General features: G+C 43.4%; 1 protein-coding gene across 1 annotated transcript in view; it reads left to right on the plus strand.

Moving 5' to 3' along the window:
* The first annotated feature begins 10,555 nt into the window (after window positions 1-10,555).
* Window positions 10,556-23,441, plus strand: part of OTOP2 (otopetrin 2) — a 43,089-nt gene continuing 30,203 nt past the window's right edge. Inside the window, exon 1 of the mRNA XM_035104410.3 lies at window positions 10,556-10,890. The gene's annotated coding sequence lies outside the window, so the exon portion shown is untranslated. The remainder of the gene's footprint in view (window positions 10,891-23,441) is intronic.

Consider the following 23,441-nt stretch of genomic DNA (forward strand, 5'->3'; position numbering starts at 1 on the left):
CCCGGAAGTAACCCGTTCCGGTAATTCCGGGTTCGGCGCAGTGTGCAACCCGAAAACACACAACCTGAAGCGTCTGTAACCCGAGGTATGACTGTATAGGTAACTCACAAATTATGCACATTCAACTTGTGCACATTCAGCTTTATACACTTGGCAAATAAAAAATAAAAAGGGGTGGGGTTCCAGGAAAAATGACCTTGGCAACCCCACTCACCATCGAACCCAATGTATATTTGACTATATACAATTCTGCCGTTACAGGAGATCCCGGAATGGAACCCTTCATAAGTTTAGATTCATTTGTAATTGGCTACTTTCTGATTTTAACATTTTCATATGGTATGTATTGTCCTTTACATATGGTTATTGTAAAGCATTCTGAATCTTTTAAAAAAATGAATAGCAGTATATAAATATTTTTTATAAATAAATATCATAAATAAATATAAAGCTCAACATCAAAAAAACCAAGATCATGGCCACTGGTCCCATCACCTCCTGGCAAATAGAAGGGGAAGAAATGGAGGCAGTGAGAGATTTTACTTTCTTGGGCTCCTTGATCACTGCAGATGGTGACAGCAGTCACGAAATTAAAAGACGCCTGCTTCTTGGGAGAAAAGCAATGACAAACCTAGACAGCATCTTAAAAAGCAGAGACATCACCTTGCCGACAAAGGTCCGTATAGTTAAAGCTATGGTTTTCCCAGTAGTGATGTATGGAAGTGAGAGCTGGACCATAAAGAAGGCTGATCGCCGAAGAATTGATGCTTTTGAATTATGGTGCTGGAGGAGACTCTTGAGAGTCCCATGGACTGCTAGAAGATCAAACCTATCCATTCTTAAGGAAATCAGCCCTGAGTGCTCCCTGGAAGGACAGATCGTGAAGCTGAGGCTCCAATACTTTGGCCACCTCATGAGAAGAGAAGAATCCTTGGAAAAGACCCTGATGTTGGGAAAGATTGAGGGCACTAGGAGAAGGGGACGACAGAGGACAAGATGGTTGGACAGTGTTCTCGAAGCTACGAACATGAGTTTGACCAAACTGCGGGAGGCAGTGCAAGACAGGAGTGCCTGGCGTGCTATGGTCCATGGGGTCACGAAGAGTCGGACACGACTAAATGACTAAACAACAACAATAAATAAATAAATGTTGTTGTTATGCACAATGGCAAATGTCATGATACAGACATTTTCATCAGTTCCAATGGCTGGGGGTGGGGTGGGGAACCCAGTGGATATCGAGTCGCTGCACTATCAAATGCAATATAGAATCATAGAGTTGGAAGAGACCACAAGGGCCATCCAGTCCAACCCCCTGCCAAGCAGGAAACACCACCAAAGCATTCCTGACAGATGGCTGTCAAGCCTCTGCTTAAAGACCTCCAAAGAAGGAGACTCTACCACATTCCTTTGCAGCAAATTCCACTGCCGAACAGCGCTTACTGTCAGGAAGTTCTTCCTAATGTTTAAGTGGAATCTTCTTTCTTGTAGTTTGAATCCACTGCTCTGTGTCCGCTTCTCTGGAGCAGCAGAAAACAACCTTTCTCCCTCCTCTATATGACATCCTTTTATATATTTGAACATGGCTATCATATCACCCCTTAACCTTCTCTTCTCCAGGCTAAACATACCCAGCTCCCTAAGCCATTCCTCATAAGGCATTGTTTCCAGGCCTTTGACCATTTTGGTTGCCCTCCTCTGGACATGTTCCAGCTTGTCAGTATCCTTCTTGAACTGTGGTGCCCAGAACTGGACACAGTACCCCAGGTGAGGTCCGACCAGAGCAGAATACAGTGGTACTATTACTTCCCTTGATCTAGATGCTATACTCCTATTGATGCAGCCCAGAATTGCATTGGCTTGCACAGTCATGTTGGCTGAGGCCGATGGGAACCCTAAAGCACTTGGAGGGCCTAAGGTTCCCCATCTCCCTACTAGCTTTCCACATAGCAGCTGGATCCTTATTATCCTTCTTAATTTTATGGTCTGCCCTAAAGAATTCACCCTCATCCCATTATGCTAAAACAAAACAACTAGATGTCACCCTTCCTTTGTATTGCGAGTTGTTTCTCCCCGTGCTCCACCCACAAGTCATCACATATGGTCCTGGAACTGCTTATAGAGCAACAACAGAAAGCACTGTTTACTTGCAATGCAAAGCAATGCGCCATCTCTTGCTGGAAACAACAGGTCCAGCAAGCCCCAAAGGTCTCTGTGACGCTGTGCAAACAGCCAGAGGGAACCTTGCCCTAATTCAATAGTGTTAACTAGGGGCAGGCAATAGGGGAACCTGCCTCAAGTGCAGCCTGGACAGGAGAGCAAATTGGTCGCTTTAAAATAAATCATCTAACATTCCAATGACAGCTGCTAAAGCAATACTTCGTTTGGAATAATTTGACATGTTTTCCAAGCCAGTAGCTGAAAAGTCAAGAAGCGCAGGTATTAGCTTGCTCAGGGTGCTGGCGGGAACAGCAAGCCAGACTTAATGACATCCATCTAATTTGCCTGTAATAAGCCTAGCCAAAGAACCCTCATACTGAAGGTGAGGGAAAAGGAAATCAGAGTTATGCAACTTTCCCCCAGATTTTACCATTCATTTCCCAAAGGAAGTTAAGGTTGTGGATGAATCCATTAATTTTGGGTTCTCATTTTTCAGCTTTCAGTTCTCCGCATATCTGCATTAGTTTCTTATACACACACTCCAGAAAATCCACCAGCATTTTAGTAAAAAATTTATCCTAATATGCAATTTTTGGTGTGCAACTCTGCCCAAGTGGTAAAGTGCCCACGTTTGACACTTTGCCGGCTGTGACTTGAAACTGCATTTCCAACATTTCACAAAAACATAGGGATATGATTGTATCACCCCATTTCCCATACCAAGGATCAGTGCCTGAGCTCCCCACAACTAGCACATATAATAAAAGGCTGCCATTCACTTGATACACGGACCAGACCCAGAACCCAATTATTTTTAATGATCCCCAAGTTCCCTCAACATTTTTAAAAAATATACAGTACTGTGGTGTGATGTTCTCCGCTGGGTTTTTAATCCGGGGTGGTAGTGTCATGTTCCCTCTCCAGCCATTGTCAACAACAGCAGCACCATACCCAGTAAGCTACCTGCGACTTCCTCATTCATGATCGCTTTTGCAACGCTCAGTCATCTTTGTCTGAGCACTTCTGGGAGGCGTTGTCTGCCCACTGAATGACCAGCGGTGGGCTGGCTAGTCCCAGAAGAGATTGCACATCAAAGCAGCCACTGTTCTGCCGTGCCGGAAGTTTCACAAAGCCAACTTTCTGCGCTAAGCGCTTGCTGAGCACCCTACAAATGTCAAGTACTTCTTTGATCAAGACTGGAATCAGGAAATTAATTATCCATCGTTTTGCGATTTGAGGACATTGACAGTGCCTATATAATAAAAACAAGAGTCCCCAAATGATTTAAGAGTTAATGAATTTAAATTAATGAAATGTTGTTGAATGATTAAATATATGTCTGGCAACACCCTCTTTGTGCACTTCTGCCACACCCCCTTTGGCATGCAGTCCCCAGGGAGATGGCCAGGGGACAATGTAGGCCTCAGACCAAAAACGGTTAGCTAGCCCTAATTTGGATGCAGCTCCTCTGCATACTTCCAGTCTGAGCTCACTTTTGGTGCAAACTCTTATTGAACATTCCTCCTGGTTTGTTGGCACAAAGTTTACAGGGAGATTAGATGACATCACCTATTTATCTAGCATTCAGTTGGATTTGTTTATGGGGAGTTCAAGTGTCCCTATTTTCCGGGGACAGACCCGGATTCAGAGAAGCCATCCTGGTTTCTGATTTGATCCCAAAATGTCCCGCTTATCCTTAGGACATCCCTATTTTCATCGGAGAAACATTGGAGGGTATGGAATTATGCATCCCCAGAGCCCAGGAGATAAGTAACTTGCAACCTTTAGAAGACACCTGAAGGCAGCCCTTATGTTGGAAGCCACCCAGAGTGGCTCTGGCAGCTGAGTCAGATGAGTGGGATACAAGTAATAAAATAAGAATTATTATTATTATGGAATAGGATGGCCCTATTTTCATCAGAGAAATGTTGGAGTGTGTGCATGTGATATTGGGTGCAGCAATCATTACCCTACATCCACTGTCACCCATTAGTCTACAAGTTGGGTCAGGGCCGCCCACCATGCCACTTCAGTTGAGCTCGCTGTCCAGCAATGACTGACTAGGGGGCAACCTGGATGTAGCTGTGCTGAGGAGAGCTGTGGATCCACTTGGTGCACCCTGTGGCTGGCCCTGTGTGGAGATGCGCAGGTCAGGGGCAGTGCCAGCATCATTAACAGGGTAGCACCAGCCACTGCACATATGCAAAGCAGACCCAGAACTCCACTCAGCAAAGCCACCAAACCCGAGTATCTACTGTGGGGTTAGCTGTGTCATTAAGCCCTCCCAGGGAATCCATTGTTTGCTTTGCCATGCCAGCGGCTGGTTCCAGGCCTATTAAATCCCATTAGGAGTAAACATGCATAGGATTGCACTTCATGCTAAAGTCTATGGCGCTGCGAAGTCATTGACTGATTGATTGACAAGCAGACATGGAAGAAGAGCCACAGAAGAAACCTTTCGAATTTAGGAGAGATTAGATTATAGTTTCTCTGTGCCTATAAAATCAACGTGCATGGATTGTTACTGTGCAGGAGAGCGCCTTGGACTTAGGTGACACGTGTGCTTGCACAAGGCAGGTTATAAACATACTTAGTGTGGCTGACACTGGTATTTCTCTTGCACATTCTCGGGTGAGAAAGAAGCCAGCCAGCCCTGTGTTTTATGGCAACAAATAATAACCCCTCACAATGTCGACAGTGCACCGTCACTACCATCCAAAGGGCTGGGCAAGCATTCTGTTGCATTGCTCCTCCTAGGAATTATAATTTGGTTTCACATGCCCTGCACTTACCCAGCAGCAGCACCTATGCCAAAGAGCTGCTTGAAAATTCCCTGCTGCCACCAAACTAAGGATGAAATTATCTGAAAATCTCAATGTCAAGTTTATCCGCAATATTTTCCCCCCTAATTCCTGCCTCACTCGTTCTGAATGAGAAGTTTACTGGTTCTACTAAAAAGACAAACAATACTTGCATAATCTACACACACACACACACACACACACACACACAATATTACTAGGGGCTGCCAACCCGCCTCGCTCTATTCACCAACCCACCAATCCCTTTGCCAACCCTCTTCCCCCACACCCAGCCAACCCCTTCTTGTTTCCCAACTGGGTAGGCAAATGAGCAGGGTGGGGCTAGATGTGTTTGATTCACCAATATGCTATAGACTATATTATTATTATTATTATTATTATTATTATTATTATTATTACATTTACCTTTATGCTAATTCTATTAATGTTTCTCTTTAATTATTCACAGGACACTTAAACTTATATTTGACATGTTACAAAAATAAAAACAGGCCCTGCCTGTAGGCATTCAACTGGAAATCAATCCGAGCAGTCAAAGTACTTTTTTAAACTTCAATTGGTTTCAGTGGGAGAGGATTAAGCATGGGCTTAACTTCTGTGGAGCATGCATTTAGTAAATATCATCTCAGAAAAGGCCCTCCTGCAGTGCAGTGAGGCTTAAATTCCAAGTAAACATACATACAGGATCCATATGATGTAACATTTAGTGTCTCTCAGTTCAATATGCTTTAATAAATGCTGTGTGGTGCCATAGGGATTGATCATCAGCTCTTATTGCCTCGCTTGTATTACGGGAGAGTAAGGAATGAACACTGTCCAGAAGAGGAGATCTATTGCGGAATAAATTACACCAGTCATCACCTCCTCTGCCCCTATCTGTCAACTCCTTTCAATGATGCTGGAGAGAAATCCCTTGTCCCTCTCACCTTTCCTCATTCCTCTGGGCCCTTTTCCCACACCCAGCAAATCATTCCAAAAGATTTCCAGCAGCATTCCACCATATTTAAATTTAATTGTTCTCTTTTCTTTTTCTTTTTCTAAAATTACCATAGTGGTGCTCAAATCCAGTGCCCCATCAGACATTCTGGTTTCAAACACCCACCAGTTGTGTGACCAGCACAGGGAATGGGAAAGGATTGTGGGAGTTGTAGTCCAAAACACAGTGTTCTCACAGTTGGACAGTGTTCTCGAAGCTACGAACATGAGTTTGACCAAACTGCGGGAGGCAGTGGAAGACAGGAGTGCCTGGCGTGCTATGGTCCATGGGGTCACGAAGAGTCGGACACGACTAAACGACTAAACAACAACAGTCCAAAACATCTCGATCAAAACACCCGTTCAAGGAAGGATGAACAAGGACTGGGACCCTCAATGGTGGCATTTGTGGGCATCAGGTTCTCCATCCACTTGGTGCCTAACAAGGCACCTCTCTCTTTTTTGAAACTTGGAGGTTGGAGGAGATGACCATTTGGTGTGCGGTATGGATGGGAGAGCAATTCACTTCACATTTAAAGGCAAACCTACATAATTCACATTTTCAGAAACTGCCTGTGAAAAGAAACACAGCTGTTCTCCGAATTTCGCATTGCATTTCACCATCAGGTAATATGCACAAAAATGCATTTCTTAAGGTAAAATCTCCATTTAAAAAAATTACACATTGGTGAAAATACAGATGGCGACCATTTTGCGCACATCCATTTGATGTGTGACCGCCAACGCGCAGGTCCTTTTGGACCCAGAAGAGGGCAGAATGGGAGCAGGGTGTGGCAGAGCGGGCTTATGTGTGCTCCGCCAATGTGTGTGAGGGCCAGGAATGGGACCCCCGTGCAAAATGGTCACCGTTTCGAACGTATAAAAATGCATTATATTTGGGGAAATATAAATATCAGGGGAAATAGGCTTGGCCAAATAATAAATATTAGGGGAAATTTCATACCAAAATGCTAGTGTTTTTGTTTTAAAGGAAACTGATGTGGAAATGTGGAGAATTGGACTTAAGACTGCTTCTTTCAGGGAGAAGTGGCGTTTTTTTCTTAACAGTAAGGAGGATTAAAATATGAAGCCGCATCTACAGTTTAAAGTGGTATAATCACTCTTTCTACCTTATGACTTTGTCATTTCATTCTGCTGCTTTAATGATGATGATGATGATGATGATGATGATGATGATGATGTCAGGGCTTTTTTTCTGCTGGCACCCAAATAACTTTTATCAATATATGACTGTCAGCACCTCAGTTTTTACAATGTGTAGACTAGCCCTGAACCATTACACTGACGTAGTAGAAAGTACAGCATTCACAATGTGGGATCTGGGCCAGTGGGGATTGCTCAAACAACCTCTTCAAAACACAGAAAAGTAAGGAAAGAATGCAGAGAAACTGCAAGTTGCACATTCTATTTTTTTTTTTTTAAAAAAAAGAAATTCTGAGTAGTTGCTTGTGGGCATTTTGAGCAAGGGCTTATTTAAATTTCACTAGAGAATCATTTCAAAATTGTGTGCCTCATTCACAAAAGCCAGAAGAAAGACATTTCAGTACCTTCTTAATTTCCCTTTTACCCTGTTTGCTAACTGAACTAGCAAAATTCTTGCTCAATAGCAGGCACACAGGGCAGCCCTTTGCATTATTAATTTAGCAGTACATCTGTTGAAATTCGTTTTGGCCCAACTGAATTTTCCAGCCTGTTCTTGAATCCTGATTCTGTCTTTGAGGTATTCACCACCCTTCCCAGTTTGGTGTCATCTGCCATTCCCTCAATTCCTTCATCCAAATCATTTCTAAAGATGTTGGACAGCACCAAGCCCAAGACAGGACCCTGTAGCACCCCACATATAGGGTCTTGGCACGGATTACCAGGATAATAAAGGTAGAGGGACCCCTGACCATTAGGTCCACTCGCTTTACTGGCCGAGGGAGTTGGTGTACAGCTTCTGGGTCATGTGGCCAGCATGACTAAGCCACTTCTGGCAAACCAGAGCAGCGTGCGGATACGCCATTTACCTTCCTGTCGGAGCGGTACCTATTTATCTACTTGCACTTTGACGTGCTTTCGCTGCTAGGTTGGCAGGAGCAGGGACCGAGCAATGGGAGCTCACTTCTTCGCGGGGATTCGAACCACCGACCTTCTGATCAGCAAGCCCTAGGCTCTGTGGTTTAACTCACAGCGCCACCAGGATAATAGAACCATAGAATTGCAGAGTTGGTTGGAAGGGACCCTGAGGGTCATCAAATCCAACCTCCTGCAATGCAGGAATCCTACTCACAGCCATGTCTTGGTGGGCTCAAACCACCAGCCTTCTAGTTAACAGCCAGACACAATGACCCATTGCACCACAGACTTCCTTAATGTGTGTGAAGAACTTTGAACACTCAAAAAATTTAGTTGTTTCTGTTTTGCTGTTTCTGTTTTCACTATTTGCATTTTTATCTTGTATTTTAATCTTTTGATGAAGGGTGGTATATAAATCTAAAAAAAGAAAGAAAAGTGTGATATCAATTTCAGTGGTTTGTAGTATGGTACCAGAGAACTCATGAACCCTCCAAGAGCTTATGTGATCAAGGGGCCATACAAACAGAATAAATAAACAAATTATTACTACCACTATCCTTTTGGGTCTTTGGACTGCAATAAAGAATTGACTGATACTACTGCTATGATCATGTAGGCTAGCACCTCAGCACTTTTCATTTTAGAAACAGAATACTACTTTGCAGTGCTTTTTTCTAAAAGAAATGTTTAGGGGTACTCTCATTTTGACTCAAGAAAATCACCATTTCATAATGGACAAAAGTACAAAGATTCGCAAAATGTTTAGGGGTATGCATACTCCTGCGTACCCCCAGGAAAAAAAACACTGCTAAGCAGTCCATCTTTTGTTCTTCTCATCCCCTCCAGTTAAATTCTTTAAAGTGAGATACTGGAGCTGAAGCCATCTATACATGAGTAACATGTAGTTGTGCACACACATGCACATTCAGAGAGCGTTCACACACCCAAGAATCCTGGGATCTGTAGTTTGCTAAGGGTGCTGGGAAATATAGTTTTGCGTGTGGGTGTGAACTACAGTTCCCAGAATTCTTTGAGGGCAGTGATTTAAATGTATGGGGGTCTATGCAGCCTCAGAGGTGGGGGGGCTGGTCAGGTGTCATATTGTAGATCAGGCATCCCCAAACTTCGACCCTCCAGATGTTTTGGACTACATTTCCCATCTTCCCCGACCACTGGTCCTTTTAGCTAGGGATCATGGGAGTTGTAGGCCAAAACATCTGGAGGGCCGCAGTTTGGGGATGCCTGTTGTAGATGGTCATGCTGTTATTTTCTTTGTTGTGGCCAAACCCAGGAACGCTGGTAAGTCCTGGTCCAGCTCAAGCTCCCTACTGACCTCTAGCGGTATAAAGCAGCAAGAACAAATGGAACTGAAGCAAGCCACAAACTTGCTTCTAAAGTGCAAAAACAGGGGAACTTGTGGCCTGCCCCTACAGCTAACCATTATCTTTGACCATTGGCCGTGCTGGTGGAGGCTGATGGGCGCTGGAGTGCAACATCTGGAGGGCCAGAGGTTCCCCACCCTGGTTGAAAGTGTATTTTCCAGTTCTCACTGCATATAATTCAGGGGGCCAGGTGATAGGATAGGACTGGGCAAGATCTGTGGCTGGGAAAATTTTGCAGAGAACATTTGAGGTGGCTCGCACTTTCCTAGTTGCTCAAAGGAAATGCATGCCCAAGTAGCAAAACAAAAAGGGCTGTTTTTGCTGTGTGAGGTTCCTTGTTGCCTGTAATGCACTCTCCAGAAACCTTTTGCTTTAATCAATGGGAGATTATCATATCGATGGAGAAATTCCCTTTTGTTGCAAAGCCAACTCCTTGCCATTTGGGCTTCAGCTCAACTTTAAACAATAAAGAGTAAATATTGGCTCTAGTTTCACACAGTTGTTTAAAGGTGGCTGTTTTCGGCGGCCCTCCAGAGGTTGTTTGATTGAGTCCAATGATACCTAGAGAGCTGCAAGTCATCCACCCCGATGTAGAATTTCTCCACTGCCGCTCCCCCCCCCCATGAAAAACTGAATTTAGTAATAGGGTTTTATTATTTATTCATTAATAGATTTGTACCCCACTTATCCATGGAGGCCATATATCCAAAATGGCTAACAAGAAAATCCAAAAACCTATCATAAAAACATCCAATATCATTTGAAATGAAGCTTGCTCTTATTTTGATTTCACCTGGCTGAAATCGTTCCAGTTCAAGTCAATCAAATTTCTATAATCAGTTCAGCACAAAGTAAAATAAAATACAGTAAATTAATGCTTAATTTATTATAGGCGAGTAATACCCATTTCAGAGTCACAGCAGAACAAGATGACCTAGTGACAGAAGCCAGTGTGTTTTAGCATTACTTTCTACAATAAATCTGCTTTGCTCCAGGGTGAAGTTCCCTTTGCATCAATGGTCAGAGTTCTTATCTAGACACCACACAGAAAAGCAATGTACTTTATTTCACAATTCTTTTCTCCCCCTCTCTCTCCATTTCAGTGTAGAAGGAAGATGGGAGAGAATTTTCAACAGGTCTTGCCCAATCACAGCCAACCAGCATCAAGTGGCAGAGCTTAGAAGTTCTGTAGGTCATGGAAAGGGGTGGGGCTGTGGTTCAGGAGGCAGGGAATCTTGTCAGGAATATAGAAGCACCTGCCAGAGTCATTCTGCTCTCAGTTACCCAGTGCTGCATCATCAAACAGCTTCCTGGATCGTCTACTCAGCCTGGATTGAAGACAAACACCTGTGCTTTCTTACTTATCCCACTTACTACCTGATACGCCTACTGCAAGCAACACCAGACATCACTTCTGTAGGGATAACCAGCACGCATCAGCGGAACATAAAGAAGAGTGATGATGGAGCAAGGTGAGTGAAGCAGGATAACTTCTTTATCTCCTTTTCTTTTAAAGTGGAGCTTGGAATATGCAAGATCAAGAACAGCAGCAAAAAAGAGTTTGCTAGGATGCTGAAGTTTACCATTAAATAATGTACTGATTGCGTTTTAAGGGGTTTTCCCCTTGTTCTGCCTTCTCTTGCTGATGAGACTGGAAAATATGGGATGTTAAATAGGTTCTGAGCTACTAGTATTTGGTTTGGCTTGTTGATGGTATTCCTGTGCCTTCCTCTGCCTCCTCCTGAAAGTTGTTGTCGTTCTCGTTTGAAGTCTCTCTGTGCTTTTTTATGCCTTACCCATCTTTGAACTCGAGGAGTGAATGAGTAACATAACCAGAATTCTGCCTTGGTCCTCATCACACAGGAAGATCTCTGGGCATTAGTGGTGGCTGTGCAGCAAAACAGTCATCCAGCTAATTTGTCACATGCACAAGTTGGGCTTCACCCTGAAATAATGTGCCGCAGAAGTCAATAGTTCATCTCTTTAACTGGTTGAAACTTGATCTAAGTGTATGTTGGAGCCACCAGACATTTCCAGGTCACAGGCATGGGGTGGTCAGTTAGTTTCTGCTCAAAAAAAACACGAACTGGAAATATCAGACATATCTGTCTGGGATTGTAGACCAAGTGGTGATGTGATTTGATGTGATTGATAGGTTGTCAGCGGCACATGCACTTATTTCCCACCCCACTCCTCCTCCTTCAGTTGTCTCTGATCAAAGATGTTCAGCAGGGTTTTGAAGCGCTGAAAGCTCATTTGGCCAGAGGCAATAGCGGTGTCAGTGCCAGCTCCAGGTTTGGCCAAGATACCTTCAGCCAACCTTTCTCTTTTCTTCTCTCAGTTGACCCACCTTTAAACATCTCTTCCCTTTTGCTTGTCCTCACCCTCTGGACTCAAGAGAAATGGTTGCCGCTTCATTCCTGCTGCTTAAATATCCAAAGGGGACCAATGATTAGGTAGAGCCAGAGATGAAAGAGTAGCAAGACCAGGAGGATACTAGTGTTGATGATGGGCTCTCTGCAGGGCTGTAGACCTTGGCAAGTGACTGATGATGATGCTATCCTGAGCCTAAATGCCAGGGAGGAAAACCAGTGAGTGCAACTGTGAGCATCAATGGTTTTACTCTGCTATCTTCAACTCTCTTTGAGGAGGACAGGAGAAGAATCTCTTGACTATCTCCATCCTGAAATATCTATAATTCTTTGTGTGCCTCCTACTTGAGAGGTACAGAGAGTGGCAACACGAGAAGAGGCCTTCTCTGCAGTGGCTCCCTGTCTGTTGAATGCTCTTTCCAGGGAAGTTTGCCTGGTGCCTTCATTACACACCTTTAAGCACCAGGCAAAAAGGTTCCTTTGCATGTTTTGATTAACATCCTATGCCATTTTAAAATGTGGGGGTTTGGGGGGGTGTTGTTTTTATATATTTTATATATATTGTGGTTTTATATTTTGATTTTGTTCTGTGAACTGCCCTGAGACCTCTGGGTATAGGGTGGTATACAAATTCAATAAATAAAATAAAATAAAATAAACAATAATATAAGGCCATAATAATCCATAATGTAACTGGGGAAATGGAGTCACTCTTTGAAATAGATAGCAACTTGATTCCATGTCTACAACTTCTGTCTACTCAAAACTACATGCAGAACATAAATTGGAATTTAGATCTTTATTGGATCTTAATGTTGTCCAAAATTTCAGGCAGAGAGGTTTATTGGTACTTTCTCCTTCCTTGTAGTTTATAGAGCTGTTGTATATAATTCCTTCACCATTAATGTTACGTGTCTGCAATCCAGCAAGTGGATTTTCGGGCTTCACTCCTCTTTGTTTCACCATATTTAGGTCTTATTTTATTTTCTGCAAAGCTCTCAATTATTTCAATAGAAGGTACAGTACAGGTGCTTCCAAACTACCGCTATTTTTTGATGGGATTCAATCACAGACCAGAAAACTCGGATTGTGCAATGGTTAGGAATTTTGCAACAAAACTTCTTCCCAAAAAGTTCAGGCTTTTTGCTGTAAGGCAAGTGAAGGAGAAATGAACCAGAAAGTGTGGGATGACACCTGTGTCTTCCAACCTCTTTGCAAATAAATCAGGATGACTGCTGAATAAAATGGTTTTTGCTTGAAGCTACCTCAGTGTCACGCAGGATTGCTTGTAGTCCACACATTTCTCTCTGGCTTTTATCCTTCCTTTCTTACCGGTATTTGTCTTCCAAAGCAGACAGCTTTGAAGCCATTTGGGTAGATAACTAAGAGTGCAATAAATACCACAGGGGGAGAGGGGGAGAGAGAGAGACTAAAACTTTTATTATCATTAGTAATACATGGAGGCATAAAAGCAGAATGGTGACCATAACTATTTTTCCCAAGAAAAGAAGAAATGGGGTGGGTGGGTGGGTGAAGCATTGTTGCTTGGGAGTGAAAAGTTCAAATGTCACCTTGAGCTCTAAGTAAGCAGCTTCAGAGCCTCCCAGCAAGATTCATAAAACTTTTAGGGCAACAGCTTTCCCATAAGATGCCTTAAATGCCAGGTGTCCTGTTTAATTTCCTTGTGGGTCCTGGTTTTGCAGAAAGGAAGTGGGTTATAAGTCTCCTTGATGGCTATGTCTTCCAGTTAATTATTTGGGATCTGAAATACGGTAACCAGCTTCAGTAGAAGTAAATTGCACACTAATGTTTTGAGGACGACAGCCTTGCAGATAAATCCTAGGCTGCCTACAGGCAGCACTTTATTCCATTTACTCAATGGTTATTACCTGTTAATTTCTGAAGTAAGGCTGAGACTGACCCAAGCAAGCATGCATAAAATTGCAGCCTTGGCTTCCTCACTGTTAAACATTATCTCCCCATCTCAGTCAGCCAGTCTCAGGGCCCCTCCTGCCTTGTGTATGTTTGCCTTTTTGGCTGGTGTCTTCTGTGACACGCCACTGATGCAATAATTGTGCATTAGTGGTGGATTTACTCTGGACCATCCGCACATCATTCTGCTTTATTAGTTGTTCTGCTCTGCTTCCTCCGTGTTACTTACTGCATTATTGCCATCCGGACAGGCACTTTTGCACTACAGTGGTACCTTGGTTCTCAAACTTAATCTGTTCCGGAAGTCCGTTCCAAAACCAAAGCATTCCAAAACCAATTGGCACTTTCCCATAGAAAGTAATGTAAAATGGATCAAGTAATGTAAAACGGATCAAAGACTTTTAAAAACAACCTCTAAAACAGCAATTTAATATGAATTTTACTATCTAACGAGACCACTGATCCATAAATGAAAGAAATAAACAACATACTGCAGTCACACAATCAATCAATCAATCAGTAGCTGAACTGAGTTCCACACAATCACCAAAACAAAACAAAAAGTAACATAAACATAAAAGCAAAAACAGACAGACCTCTGGGAAAGATGTGGGACCATAACTTCTATCCAACTTTGCATATGGTTTAACAGTTAAACTTTAACTCATCTGCTAGCATGGACTAAAGTATATTGTCCATTAATGAGCTCTGTTTAGTTCTGCGTGTCTGTGTTTTACCCAAACCCCTATGGCCACAAGAAGGTAGACCTGGGAACAAATGAGGAGGGGAGTGGCTTGCTTTACCACGGGCACTTCTGCATGACCGAAAGAACTCTTGCAGAGTCTCCAGCTTGGTGCAAATACTTCCAGTTGCAATGTGTATAATTAGCTTAGAAGCACTCTCTGTTGCTAGATATCAGCAAGGACTGAGTCACAGGGAGGAGACACCAAAATGACTAGGGTGAGCACATGCAGTGAGTGACTCTAGCTGGGATGCCAAGAGCTTATTAGTGGTTCAGGCAATTGTGTTTCCTTGAAAGGCTCTTTGGCACAAAACTGGCATCTTTCCATCCCCATCAGCTCCACATTGTTTGTTCTGTGGCTGGTTCTCCCTTGCATTCCTGTGTGGCCCACAGGGATAGGTAAGGCAGAATTTATGGATCTGTGCTACCCATAGCAGGCAACCTTAGGTGCTTGAGGCTGCAATCCATGTATACTTATAGTTGGGAGTAACTCCCATTCAGCTTAAAAAGGGTTAATAGGGTGCTGAGCTTCTCTGCTGTAGCTTCTCAATGGCCAAAGCAGGTAGATTTCCAGAACCCACACCTGATCCTGAAAGAAGAAGCAGGAGGGATCTATAAGATTGTACTGTACCAGTTTCTCTTCCCCTCCTTCACATGTTTTGCTAATTCTCTCGTAAGAGAGTTGACTTCTGTTGGCTCTGGCCCATAATTTTCCAGCTGTAAGTATCTGTGAAAAGGGAGGAGACTGCCAGTATCCACGTTTCAGCCTTGTGACATTTGGCAAGTCAACTCCCAGAGTCATCATACCAAGCATACCTGTCATAGGTATCATAGGTGCCAGATTGCCTCTGAATATCCAAATCTGATCTCCCGGCTGCAGAGACATGCTGGAGACTCAATGAAAATATGGAGTGGGGGAGATGCAGTTTTAAATCCTTGCAATTCAATCAGATTATGGGCTCCCTTTACCCACCCAAGACAAGAATTACACAGGAACTCTGTGCCGGGGATATGAAATGATGACCAGGTAAAAGGACCAGCTATCAGAGCGCTATTTTCCAGATTACATGAAGGAGCAGTGGGTGTTTTGAGATGCCAAACGCTGATCCCATTATTTTCATTACTATGTATTTTATATGCCGCCTTTCCTTTCAAGAAGAAACACCAAAGCAGTTCACAAACCAGAGTCAACCGTAAAATAACAAGAATAAAACCAAATGGTAAAAATGCAGCCATAAAGGTCTAGCACAAGTTTTCCAAAGCTTCGGAGCGATAAAATCATTTCTTGGGCAACGAAGTAGATCCCATGTTTATGAAGAAATAAAATGAGGTATTTTATATTCTAATGCAATGGTTTGGCTCTCAAACACTACTTTTAAAAGAGACAGATGTTACAGGTAGTTGCAAAATGCGATCAAAGTGATGAGGTGACAAATATACACAGGGCAATAATCTGCAATGGATTTTATCACTTCGTTTGAAAACTGGGAACGCTCATACTTATGTAAAAACTCTAAACTGGTACCACCACTTTTTAAACCATTTCTCCCCTCTACTGCCACTTTTATTTACCATAGCCCCCAAAGAAAACATTATTTGCTGCATAGTTGCAGTTTTAATTGCTGATTCAAGCATGCATTTTTTCTTTCATGATTCCACATCTGCCCCCTCCCCCAAATGAAATATTTGTGCAGACCAGGATTCCTCAGTTTCATCACAGAAAAAGGATACATAATCCCAGGTTTCTAACTCTTAAGACTGTCATGAAAAGCTTAAAAGAGGGTAAATCTCAGAAACCACAATATGACTTAGGGATAGGTACTGTATTAGCGCCCAGCTCTTTGCCCCTCCCTAGGGCTAGCAGAATAAGCATCAGAAGCAAGGATGTTGCAACACTTTAAGTGGCATAACATGCCCTGTCATAAACCTTGGGGGCAGGGGATATATAAGTACACAACACCATCACCTATTACAGTTTTGAAGTGGCACATATAAAGTAACCCACAGAATTAAATCTTCCAAAGCTAGTATTTTACACTCCGAAGAAGATCAAGTGTACTCACCAAAAGCCAGACCAGATTTCCGTTTTTTTTGCTTAAATGCTTAGGGCCAGATTCAATGAAGCTGTTGTGCTAGAAGAAGCTGGCCAGCACAATGAATCCTACTAGGGCAATGCTAGCACATTGTCACACTCCAGCCAAGCAAAGGGCAGGGTGTGGGAAGAGTCAACAGGCCGCCTCAAGAGGCCTGGAGGGCTTCACTCAGTCTCCTAGGCCCAAGATTTCCTTTCCTTTGCTGCAAAATATGCAAGGCCCTTAGCCGATTTGTGCCATGCAACAAGCATTCACTTTTGCTTAATCACCAGTTCCCTCAGCCCCTCCCCTTTAAAAAAAAATCCCCACTCTATACCAAAACCCATCCCAAGTTGAAAACAATGTAGGGTGTGGAGTGATTTGGTCCAAGCCCCATCTTCTCCTTGAGTCACAATTATTCTGCTTGCTTCCTCTAAAACTTCTCTTGATTTCAAGCCAGGAAGGATCATTGCAGAGCTTCTTCCCACGCCTTCCTACTGAACTGCTAGATAAAAAGTGGGATTGAGAGCAAGATCACTACAGATCTGAAACAAGTCTGTCCTCCCCTAGGCTGTCCTGACAAAACAGTCTGGGAGGGATGGCTAAGTTGTGGCCCTCCAGCTGTTGTTGGATTCCAGCTCCCAGCAGCCCCAGCCAATATGGCCAACGGTCAAGGATGAGGGGGGGGTGTCCCCCAACAGCAACCGGGGTCACCACAGAGTTCCTCATCCCTGCATTACAAGAGCAACACGTAGAAATTGGGTCTTTTACTGTGAGCATATCGGGTTTTGCGCATATCCCTCACACCCTTAGAGTGAATGGAGATCCCATAAGCTCATGCCACAGTGACAACACTAGTCCCATGACTGTGGAACCAACTGTTGCTAGACGCACCAATTAATCGTCAGCATACCTCGATTTTCTCGTTTTTGTGAATAAAGAAACCAAGTCACACAGGAAACGTAGCGAGGCGTCGGGAAACGTGGGCTGAGTGCCTGAGTTCTACCTCAGTGCTCCCTTGAACCAGTCAGGTGGAAACTGGTGGAATGCCAAGGAGGTGACTCCATTTTGTTTTGCGGCTTCCATCACACCAGATTAATGAAGGGCTAATACTGTGAGAAAAACGCTCTGCTCCCTGGAGATCTAGCTAGCACGTGGTGAAGTTGTTTTCTTCTTCTTCTGAGTAGCATGGAATGAAATTTTAAAATACATAGAATCAAATACACACACCCCCTCCTGATTTAGTGCTTTTGAAGGTCCACAGCAGGAGCCTGAAGCAAACTGGCAACCGGTGAAGTTGAAATGATATGGGTTAGATGCTCCGTGAAGTGAACCCATTTTAAGGGTCCTCCTGACTGCAAATCCACACCCCTTCCCTTCATGCTCAAGTGAAAAGGCTGAAGCTCATCTCAGCTGTATTAGGTGTTTGGAATAAACTGGTTTTCATCCAAGTGCTTCAGCTCCACTGAGCTATGAAAATACTAGTTTGGATGAGACGCTACTGTAATGAAGAGCAATGAGGCCTATTTAGCTGAAGAACATAACCATGCTAGATTAGGTGTTTCTTTTTCGCCTGCCCTGTTTTAAGCTGCACAGAGCCCCTTGTTTTGACAGACAGCAGGGTAAAAGGAAACTAAAATTGCCATTGCGTAACATGTAGTTGAGCAGGTGACGCCTTGCCATCATAGAGAGAGGTTGGTGAGAATTGTAGCTCTGCGAGGGGGGGGGTCTCCTAACAAATCTCATCAGCCTTAACAAACTACAGTTGCCAGGATTCTTTGGGGTCCGATACATCTTTGATATAAGCTTGGATTTGTAAACCATTGGTGCCATAAATAAAAGCTGGGTGCTAAAAGAAATGTGAACCTTTCAGAGAAATACCAGCAACCACTCTCCTTGTGAACTCAGTTATCAGACTGCAAGAGAATTCAGAGTACAGTATAGCAGATTTTAAATAAATGCATTTAAAAATAAAATAAGTTGGACCAGTAGATGCTAAACCTAGAAGAGTGATAAGGGTATGCTCCTAATACCTTTTGGGACTGATTTTATGCTTGCCCTGTAGTGGTTAGAACAGTCGATGTGACTCCAGAATCGATTGGGGGGGGGGATAAATTTATTGTGACTTAAGGTTGTGTTTGTAGCAGCACATTCCTCTTATAGATTCTTGACATTTTGGTTCTGAATATCTGGTTTCGTTACTATCCTCTGTACACCATGGTTTTTGCCGCCTCCCTTTATTTGTAGAGCCACTTTGGTGTTGGTAGGAGTGGTGATAGCAAGATGTCTTTCCAAGATCCAGCAGCTTTTCTTCCTCTCGAGTATCCCACAAGGTGAGGCAGTCTGAATAGCTGCCAACTTCTGACATCCCCACGATTCTCTCCAAACAGGTTTGCCCAGTTTGGGCATGAGAGAAAAAAACCTTGAGCTGAGCTGTTCATTTTGTGGCTTCTGTAGTACTATTGACATCGCTTCCTGGCTTCTCTCGATGCCTTCCTCCTGGGCTCTTCTTGCCATGATGACCTGGCAAGAAACGAATTGGCAAGCTTAACTAATGGAGCTCTTTAATGCAGGGGTAACATATATCCATAGCTGTCAAGTCTCCCATTTTTCGCGGGAAACCCCCGTATTTTAAACCATTTCCTGCTGGCAGCCCGGATTGGAAACAATCCCATAAATCCCCCGGATTTCCTACTCGCCAGGGAGGCTCCATTTTGAGTCCTGGTGCCGCCCGATTTCCGGTGCCCAGACATGGGTAGCGCGCCACCGGAAGTTGCTTCTACGCATGTCCACAACCCTCTTCTCCCTCCTATATATTACATCATAGATCCTCTCTTCCATTGGGATTGGTTGCATCATTTTTTCGACTTTCCAGCTGATAATACCCAAGGTCTGCTTTGGGTGGATCTCATAGCTGCCAAGTTTTCGCTTTTCTCGCGAGGAAGCCTATTCAGCATAAGGGAAAATCCCTGTAAAAAAGGGATAACTTGGCAGCTATGGTGGATCTACACACCGGGGGGGGGGGATGCTATAAATAAGTCAGAAATTAAATCATTATAACAAACAAGAAAAAAAAGCTATGTAAAAATAGCTTAGGGGTTTTTTGTTTTTGTTTTTGTTTTGCTCTCTGGCGCCATCTTGCATATTTATAACGAATTCAAAATGTTGTTTTTTGACTAATGTAGCTGAGTCCTTTGTCTGTGATACTGTTTCTCTTGAGAAGTTTGAGCCGCTTGGATATTGTTCTGAAACCGGGATGCCAGCTAAATCACAATCCTGGTGATATCCTTAGTCTTCATCTTCAGGAGTGTCAGAGTGGGCTGACAGCAAGTTTGCACTTAGAAAACCAGCAGTTTGGGCTACTTCTATAGCTTAGCATAAGAACCCCAGAATCAGGAAATTGTTGAGAATGAGATAAACCAAGCAATCCTCTGCTCCACCATCCAAGGCAAAAGATGCACCATACATTTAAGCATCCCTAGGAGATGAGCACAAGATATTCAGATGACAGTATTCCATAATCAGTTTACCCACCACGCAGAATTGCAGCATCTCCTACATTCTTGATTAACACACCGCAAGGTTGCACAACATTTTTGTGGTAGGAAACAAACCTTTCTGCTGAAACTTCAGGAGATACTCAAGTAGGCAGATTGTAATTGCTCAATTTGGGAAGAACCCAAAAACACCTGCAGTGTTTCAGGACATCAGCAAGCAAGGTTTTGATCTTCCACTTTCCCTAGGTGACTGCACACGCATAAAGAAGTGAGCCATAGTAGGGCATTCATTCAGACATCTCACTGGGAAAACTTTTAAGTCCAAAGCTTGCTTGTTATAGAAAGTATGTGGAAGTTAACTTAATGTGCAAAAAAAATCAAACCTTTAAAACGGAACTAAATTTCTGATACTCAAACTTTCATAGCTAGTTACCTTTGCTTTAGTGTGCATGTGCTAAGCATGTATCTTGAACAATTAAAATACAACCCAAAACCAGATTCAGGTATTTGTAAAAGGTTGACGTGATGTGATAACGCACACAGTTGACTTCCATAGACAGGGAAAGCAAAACTCCAGTTACCATACTAGCACATAGGAACATGCTCTCTTAAATATGGGGGAGCAGAATATATTTTCCCTACATTTTGTTATCTCACTCTATGTGGATGGAGTTCTTTCTGATTTATGAGAGGCCACAAAGAGAAATGACTGGACCCGCTTTTGCAGTAAGAAAGACAAAATTGATGGGTGCAAGAGAAAATTATTTGATAAGCAGAGTTCTACATTTCCCACCGTGTTTTGAATATACTTCTCCTGGGGAAACTAGTCAGCTTTTAAATTTGAAACTAAAATTCTGATTTGGTTCAATTTCTTCCATCTTACTCCAGAGCAAATCACATGTATGCAGTGTGATTTAAAGCATGCGGTGTTCCCCCCAAATAATCCTGGGAACTGTAGTTTGTTAAGAAAGATGAGAACTGCAGCTCCGTGAGGAGTACACAACTTCTACCAAGATTCTTTGGATGGAGCCATGTGCTTTAAATGTATGGTTTGCATACGAGACAATTGTACAAGCTAACCTGCTGTGTACATTGAGAGAGATAATATCTTGCCTTTATGGTCAGGAAATAGAATTAAACTTTATTGCCATTGTGCAGCTACGAAAGGAGACTTATCTGGAAAGAGCTTGAAATCAAGAGTACTGTTTTCTCAAACAAGATACCAGGTAGTTAAGTAGTTTCCCAGAAAAAACAATGTGTTTAGAAACCAGCCTGGTATTTTATTTCCTGGTGTTGTCGTTTTAACTGTTTTAACCTTCATAGTCAGCATGCCATACAGTTGCATATTCTGGTGGCTGGAGAAAGGGATTTGGATTTGAGTAGACCCAGGTGGTAGTCTTGGGTAACCCTCACCCATGAAATAAGAACAAAGAGAGAGGGGGGATTGTAAAGTAGATTGGCTGGTGTCATATGTAGAAGTCATATTTTTAAATCCATGGGACGACTTTACCAAGGCGACAAAAGGTCTATATAGAAATGGTGAAGAAGGAATAGGAAGTTTTGCCTGTAGGAAAGGACAGTTGTTTTATCGATGTTATGAAAGGAACCAATTAAAGGCCACTCACAGTCTGAAGCAGTTTCTGCCTTGGAGGCAAAATACTTAAGTGTGTTGGAAAGGGGTGCAACCTCTACTGGCCTTTGTGCTGGTTTCACAAGCTGCCTCTCCACAATGCATTTGCTACAGCCATAAATATTGGGCATGCAAATCAGCACGTGTGGTGGTGGCCCTGCCTGGCTGACCTACCGGCTGTGCTTCCTTTCAGCAGCAGCCAATGAGCCTGTTTCGGCATGTGAGTGTCACCAAGGCAAAGCAGAACACCAGCCCCAAGATTCCTCTGTTCTTGCATATACAGTATTGTCTCCAGCTAGGATTAGGACAACAATAGCTCTCTGACCTTCCGCCTGTTTTCCTTCAAAAGCTAACCCTGCAAAGCCTTCATCACAAAATACTTGCATCACCTATGTCCCGATTCCCCAAAGGCTCTCTCCTTCCAGGAGGGCCCTGCTATGTAGAATAATCTCTTTAACAAAATGAAAGCTACTTGGCCAACTATTTTATCTAATGAAGCCAGACCTCTGTGGCAGGTTTGACCAGTTAAGCAGGCCCTATTTTCCAGACCCCAGCCTTAAATTAAAATTTAAAAAAATCATGAGCCTGGGAAGTATCCGAAGGGGACAACCAGACCAATCCCTTCCCTAAAAAAATTCCAATTCCCATTAGCCCAGCCAGTATAGCTGAAGGTCAGGAATAATGAGAATTGTAGTCCAGCAATTTCATCAATGGCTGAACAAGTTTCAAGTGAAGGCACTCTGCAACGCCTTGCAAGGGCTGGCCCCTCTTGCCCTGGTTTTGCCTTTCCCAACTAGACACCTTCCAGATTCTTTGGACTACAGGACCCATCATTCCTAACCATGGGCCATGCAGGCTTCTGGTTAATGGGAGTTGTAGCCTAATAACACTGGGAAGGTACCAGGTTGGGGAAGGCTGTCTAATCTTTTTCTTTTGAGGAAGGAGAACAGGGGCATTTGCATTGCAAAGGGGTTACAGCCTTATCTTTGAACGAAAAGAAAAAGGATATACAGTGGTACCTCTGGTTACGAACTTAATTCATTCCGGAGGTCCGTTCTTAACCTGAAACCATTCTTAACCTGAGGTACCACTTTAGCTACTGGGGCGTCCCGCTGCCGCCGCACCGCTGCCGTGTGATTTCTGTTCTCATCCTGAGGTAAAGTTTTTAACCCGAGGTACAACTTCCAGGTTAGCGGAGTCTGTAACCCAAAGTGTTTGTAACCCAAAGTGTTTGCAACCCGAGGTACCACTGTACTGTGCTTGAGGACAGCTGGAGACCCTAGGAAAGTAGCATAAAACAATTTTAAAATCACGTTGTAAAATGAGTGTTTCTCAGAACCAGTGGACTGCACCTGCATATCTTTAAACTTGGAATACATGGTCAATTTGTCCTCTTCATCTCTCCCTGTATCATGTGAAATGGACGATTACCAATGGGCCACCAGTGTTGAAGCAACTCAATAGCAGAACTGCCGTTCTTGCAGAGCTGCTCAAAATTCTGCAGCAATGTCTGCCGCCCCCTTAGCTGGCAGGGTTTGACTCACAGAAGCAAACGCACATGTGCGCACACACACACACACACACCTCCAGAGGTTTCCAAATGCTGCCTGCAATGGGCGCAGCTTCTTTTTGCCTCACACCCCCTCCTTATGCTAGCCTGTCAGTTAAGATCTCAAATGCTTCCACTTCTGAAGACACTCCTGCTAAGTAACTGCTAAGTATTGGTTTCACTCCATTTTGCATTGTATGGGCTGAGAAAGGGGAGGGAATAACAAATG

Source organism: Zootoca vivipara, chromosome 2 (assembly GCF_965207765.1).
Source record: "Zootoca vivipara chromosome 2, rZooViv2.hap1.1, whole genome shotgun sequence".
Classification (NCBI taxonomy): domain Eukaryota; kingdom Metazoa; phylum Chordata; class Lepidosauria; order Squamata; family Lacertidae; genus Zootoca; species Zootoca vivipara.